The 6354-nt window shown below is 26.7% G+C and overlaps 1 long non-coding RNA gene across 1 annotated transcript; it reads right to left on the minus strand.

Moving 5' to 3' along the window:
- Nucleotides 1-670: 670 nt before the first annotated feature.
- LOC107456954 (uncharacterized) lies at nt 671-5649 on the minus strand. Its single transcript, XR_006225433.2, has 2 exons — nt 5480-5649; nt 671-1414 (listed from the first exon to the last, which is right to left on the minus strand). It is a non-coding gene; the product is annotated as an uncharacterized lncRNA (long non-coding RNA).
- Nucleotides 5650-6354: the final 705 nt, after the last annotated feature.

The raw sequence follows: 6354 nt of genomic DNA on the forward strand, positions 1-6354 counted from the left end.
CAGGGATGGCGAACCAATGGCACGCGTGCCATTTATGGCACGCGACACAATATTTTGGGCACTCCACCGATCACAATTGTTGTTACACTATGAATTGTTATTACATAAATGTTATTACGCTATGAAGCATATGTAACAGTTAAATTAAAATTCACAAAAAATAAACAAAATAATAAGCAATTATTAATAAAACAATTAAAAGTTAATACTAAAAAAACAATTAATAACCGCAAAAACCAAGCTAACAATAAATAACTAGCAAAAAATCAACAGTCCTGCTTAAACTAACATCTTACAACCTAATATAAGTTATTTGTCATCTAATCTGCAACAACTGAAGTCACACTGATGCTACTTTAAGTTGAATTACGTGTATAACTGAGACATTGCAAAATGTATTTTTTTCAATGTAAATAAAGAGTTTTGAGTTGATAGTATTTAGTACTATTATTTTCCCAATAATCACGAAGTCAAAATTATTTGACGTCACGTCTATGACCTCATTAAGCAATTTTTTTAGAGAAAATGGCACGTTAGTGTATAAAGGTTCGCCATCCCTGTTTTAAAATACCGATTTCAAGTAATAACGTGAATAGCAGAGCTTAAAATATAATTATCATTGATAAGTCACTGTTTGAAAAATTAATATTTCAAGAGGCATAACACAATATTTAAAAAGTAGTTTTATTAATAAATAACATAAATATTTTTATAACAATAAGTTAAAGGATGAAATTGTACGGCGAGTGAATTTCGATTTTTTTCCCACATGTGTTGGCTTTTTATGATCTAACTCTAAAACAAATGGAATTATTTATGCAAGGTCCAGCTTGCTCAATCATTATTTTTCTGTAAAGCTCTAAAAGACTTAAGAATTCGTGCCAAAAACAGTAGTAATATTTGGTTGTTTAAACAAAAATTTTGACCAGTCTTAACAGGCACAAAAAATGACTAAAAGAATCCTACTATTTAAGCACAATGATACTATAGGCGCTTATTTACAATGAAACATTTCAATCTGATGAATCTTCGGCTCATTTTGGTATTGCCTTGTTGTTGTCAGCCTCAGCGTAAGCGTCAATGGCCTTGGTGAGGGTCTCCAGAACTTGCATCACGGTTTCCTGATTAAAACCGGAAAAGAGTGATTTGGATTTCCTGGCATATCCAAGAGATGGAGAGAATGGAATGGGAGAGGCGAACAGCCCTTGGAAGATGGGGGCCAGCAGGGCGACGAGGGCTACACCCAGAGCGATGGGGACGACTAAACTAATAGCTGTTCCGAGGTTGACTCTGGCTGCGATGTCGCTGTGTGTCCTTCCAACAACGTCAGCTTTGGGTTCGTGCTGCTGGGCACTGACCATGATGACCATGGTCAAGAATAAAGCGATCGATGCAATGGTATTCATGTTTAAGTCTGGAAGAAAAGTGAAAAATTAGCTGGGAAGGCAAAATAAGTGAATTCTTTTTGTGATTTTGTGGAAACTAATGAGATAATTGGCAAAGTTGTAATTTTAATCAAGTCAAGTTTAATTTTACCGAGTTTGTAAAGATAATTGACAAGTCATTTTTTTGTTTTATACATATGTTTTTGGATGAAACGGATTACTCAATGTCATGACAATTTCGTTATTATTGCCTACATCGTTCCATATCACCGCCCTTAATGTATGATAATATACTAACATATTAAGGATGATGATAAATAAATTATAAATGAATTAGTAAATTAAATAATAATATAATAAATTAATACACAGTATCTTAATTTTTAGTACTATTATTTATTCTTCAATTAATAAATTAACATATTAATAAAATAATATTCTTAATAAAATAATGCTCTTAATAAAGTAATATATGTTTTTAGAATGCATGTCAAAATTCAGTTAAAAAAAAAGAATGGGTACTAGAAGTCTCAAATTAACGAGAGAAAAAAAAAAGTTTTTCAAAACATGACGATTCATTAACAAGTGAAACCAGATTAAAATTAGCAAAACTTGTTTGATTGTTTGAGAAGGATTATTGCAAAAATATTCCTCTCACAATCACAGTATTTTTGGTGTTTTTAAATCTGCTATCATAAAAAAAAGATTTGTTAGATTTTGAAAACGTTTTTCCATTTTCTTCATTAAAATATGAATTTGCGACCCTTTCTGTGCACTCTTCCTTTCTTTTCTTTGCCAAACATGCTATAAACATATATTAAGCGAGTCTGTTATGTAAGACCCTAAATAAACTGAGGTTAAAAACAGAAATAAAAAATTGAACACTACTGAAGATATCACATTTTTTTTTGTACGTAAAATCTTTTATTATGGAATAGAATCTTAAACTTTTTATTTTTTAAAAATTTTATTAATTTTTTAACAATTTTTTAAAAGCAATATTTTTCAAAGGCATGCAAAAAAAAAAAAAAAAAAAAAAAAAAAAAAACACAATTTTTTTTTAGGAATTCAATACATTGTAACATCAGGGTGAAGTTAATTTTTACCCTAAAATTTTTTTTGAAGCAGAATTTTATGGAATAAAAATCTGATATACCATAATTTTTATAGTAATATCTACTGTGAAATTACTGAATCACGGCAATTAAATAAATATTACTGTAAAATTACATAATTAACCACATAATTTTTGGAGTAATAACTACTGTGAAATTACTGAATCACGGCAATTAAAAAAAATATTACAGTAAAATTACGTAATTAACCGCATAATTTTTAGAGTAATATCTACTGTGAAATTACTGAATCACGGCAATTAAATAAATATTACTGTAAAATTACATAATTAACCACATAATTTTTAGAGTAATATCTACAGTGAAATAACTGAATTACGGCAATTAAATAAATATTACTGTAAAATTACGTAATTAACCACATAATTTTTACAGTAATATCTACTGTGAAATTACTGAATCACTGCAATTAAATAAATATTACTGCAAAAATTACGGTATTAAATTTTACGGAAAAAATGGATTTTTCTGCTGATGCACCTAGGGTGCGGGTACCTTAAACGCAATTTAATCCTGTATTTTTTATATTGTACATAATAAAAACAAATTTTAATACACTAAATAAATTATAAATTTAATTTATTTTTCACGAAATTTAAACTATGCAATAAAATTTTAATTTAATATTGTGCAATACCCCCTTAAAAGTTACACAATAAACATTGAAATTTACGCTATCCGTACACTTCCTTCAACCCGTACGTTCCGTATACTTCAAATACAATTCGTACACTACATTCATAGGCTTGTTTTGTGAATTTGAGTTAAAATTACGGTTATTATATAAATACTCTTCAAATTAACAGTTTTACGCAAAATTTATTTAAAAAGTCAATATAACTTATTGCCTCTTAAGTTGTGTCTAAATATGTCTGTGATTAAATGTTATAATAAGATAACATAATAACAATAATGATAATAATAATTTTTCAAGTGGTAGTAGCAATAAATTAAGTGATTGTATTTATCATTATAATAAGTAAATTTCATTAGATTTCTTGTAAACTTGAATTTATGTTATCCTTAATATTTTTATTTATAACTACTGTATTCGGAAATAGTCTTATTTTCCTAACACAATTTAATTCAATAAGAAATTTTAAAAAATTTTTCGTTACCAATATTTCTATCGGTTTATTTAAGAAGTAACAATCGAAGCTTATGCATGAAAGAAAAAAACGCTTCAATAATTGTATTTTCATGATAATAATTTACTGCCACGCGCCTCTTCAAGCGAAAAGATTATCTTTTAAATACAAAAAAGATATCTTTGTATATAAATAATATTTACTTATTAAATAGATTTCTTTCAGAAAGTGTTTTGGTGCTACTTTTTTTAATCTTTTTTATCGGAATAACTTATAATAATTTATAAAACAAACTTTCGAATCGTTTTGTTAAAAATATCCCAAGCCATTAATAGAATATAAGTTTTTTTTAAAAAAAATATGCAATAATAATTTTTAATTATTTGTTCGTACCTCTATAAACTTATGAAATATATTTACGTGATATTTCCTAATCCAATTACGGACAATTAGCTTAATGATGTATGAAATATGCATAATGTATATAGCCATTACAAGATATAAACAATAGTTTAATTTGGAAATATTATCTGTTTAATGCAAAAAGATGTATTTAAAAATATATTTAATGCTTATCTATTAAATAGATTTTATTCAGAAAGTGCTTAGAGTTGTAGTTTTTAAATTTTCCTAAATAAATAATTTACAAAATAAACCTATGAAACCCTTTGTTGTTTAATAATTAATAAGAAAGATAATTTCACTGCGAGCTTAAGTTTTACTTGAGAGCTAGAATCGTTGTTGCTTCTTTCTTTATTTGTTCATTCAATATATTAGAACAAAATTTTAAATTCAAAATATTAAATCTGGACAAAAACTATGGGAAACAAACGATGAACTAGAATATTTTAAAGCAATTATTCGCATATGATACTCATAGTAATTTAAACATTTTAAAATTCAGAATATTAAAAAGAAAGTACAAAAAGTTTTACACAACAAAGATATTAAACAAAATGGCACAAAGAGTTTAAAACTGAAAGAAAATAAGCTTTTTATAACTATTTGATTTGTATACAAATTTTATTGGGCACTCTATAGAATATTAATAAAATCTAACTATTTTCTTTGAAATTAAAACTATCACTGAAACTTTTTTAGTTGGAGATTTTATTGGCTTAAGCGAAATTAATTTTAAATAATTAGTGTTTTAATTATTATTCTATGTTAACATATTACTTATGTTATTATTAACTTTTATGTTAACCTGTGTAATATAATGTTAGGTTTATGTTTAATATTACCAGAAGAATTTTTTACAAGAAGTAAAAGGCATTTTTCTTGCATTTTAGAAATTTGCATGAAGTCAATTTAAACAAAAATCATAAGTGTAAAATATAAATTTTGAAATTCATGGTAGCATAGATCTTAATTGCAGCCCAGCAACTATCAGATTATAATAAGAATAAATCATTACTCTACCTTCATATACAAAATATTATTCAATAACAGCTTAAAATTTAGATTTTTTTTCTTCAAAAAATAGCATTTCTTATTTATATAATTTGTCAATAATGTTTAGGTTTCTTATTTATTCACGATTTACTTCAAATTATTGATATAAATAGTTATTTTCATTTCTGCTTGTAAAGAAAAGGAACGAAATAATTATGCCAGAATTAAAATTTAAATTAAAATTTTTAAATTTCAATAATAAGAGATGAAAAAGACTACTAAATTCTTACATTTTAACAGTAAGAAGTTCTTAAATTTTAATAGCAAGAAGTAAAAAAAAGTCTACTAACGTTCCTGAATGTCAATAATAAGGGACGGAAAAGTCTAATAAAATTGTTAGATTTCAATAATAAGAGATGAAAAAGTCTTAATTTTTATGAAGCATAACGTTTAAAAAAAAATTATATCAACTCACTTAAGGAAAGGTGAAACGAGAAAGCTCAATCTTACTAGTCTTGGTAGAAAGGTTCCGAAGACGAAAGTAATTTCTACCTCTATTACCTCTCAGGTTATATATCCGAGCCTAATTAGCCTACATCTAACGGTCGGGCGGAGTGAATCCTAACATTCCGGCACCCGCCTGACACACTTGACCCCTGAACCATTAGTTCACCCGGACATTAGAGCATCGACTCCAACAGATGTGCCTCAACTTCAACACCCAAACTGGAGGTGTCAAGCGACGGAAGACGGATATTACTATGAAGGAGTGAAATAAAATTAATAAGTAGGTTATTGGGAAGGAATTTTTTTTAGATACCGTAAGGCCTTTTACTGTTTCCGACAATAAAGAAGAAAAAAAAATACTTATTATAGTAGTTTTTCATAACTGAATGATTTTATTAAATCGTTTGCTCAGCGAAAATAAATAATAGCTCAAATTGAATAAAAAGTGAATTTATCGTTTGCTTTTTTTTTTCACAATTGTTCCTTTTTTTTCTACTTTTAGTAAGAAAAAAAAGTAACGGAAAATGGTATTATAACATTATTATTGTTCCTTTCTTGAGTGATTTTATAAAAAGAATTTAAAGCTTGAAGTGAGAAATTTTTTTTCTTCTAAGAAATATAGGTACTATAATACACTTTTAAAAATAATAATGAAATGGGGAAATATATTAAGTGTTATTTTAAGTTTCGGTTCACCAGTTAACGAATACTTTTTTCTCCAGAATACTCTGTAGTTTAAAAGAAATAAAGCCCTTTCTTAATGCATTTTTTTACGAGTCTAAAAACATTGCATTCTAATTGAAAAAAATGCTATAAATAACTACCATGCAAATTATATGATAA

The sequence above is a fragment of the Parasteatoda tepidariorum genome, chromosome 5 (assembly GCF_043381705.1).
Source record: "Parasteatoda tepidariorum isolate YZ-2023 chromosome 5, CAS_Ptep_4.0, whole genome shotgun sequence".
NCBI lineage: Eukaryota > Metazoa > Arthropoda > Arachnida > Araneae > Theridiidae > Parasteatoda > Parasteatoda tepidariorum.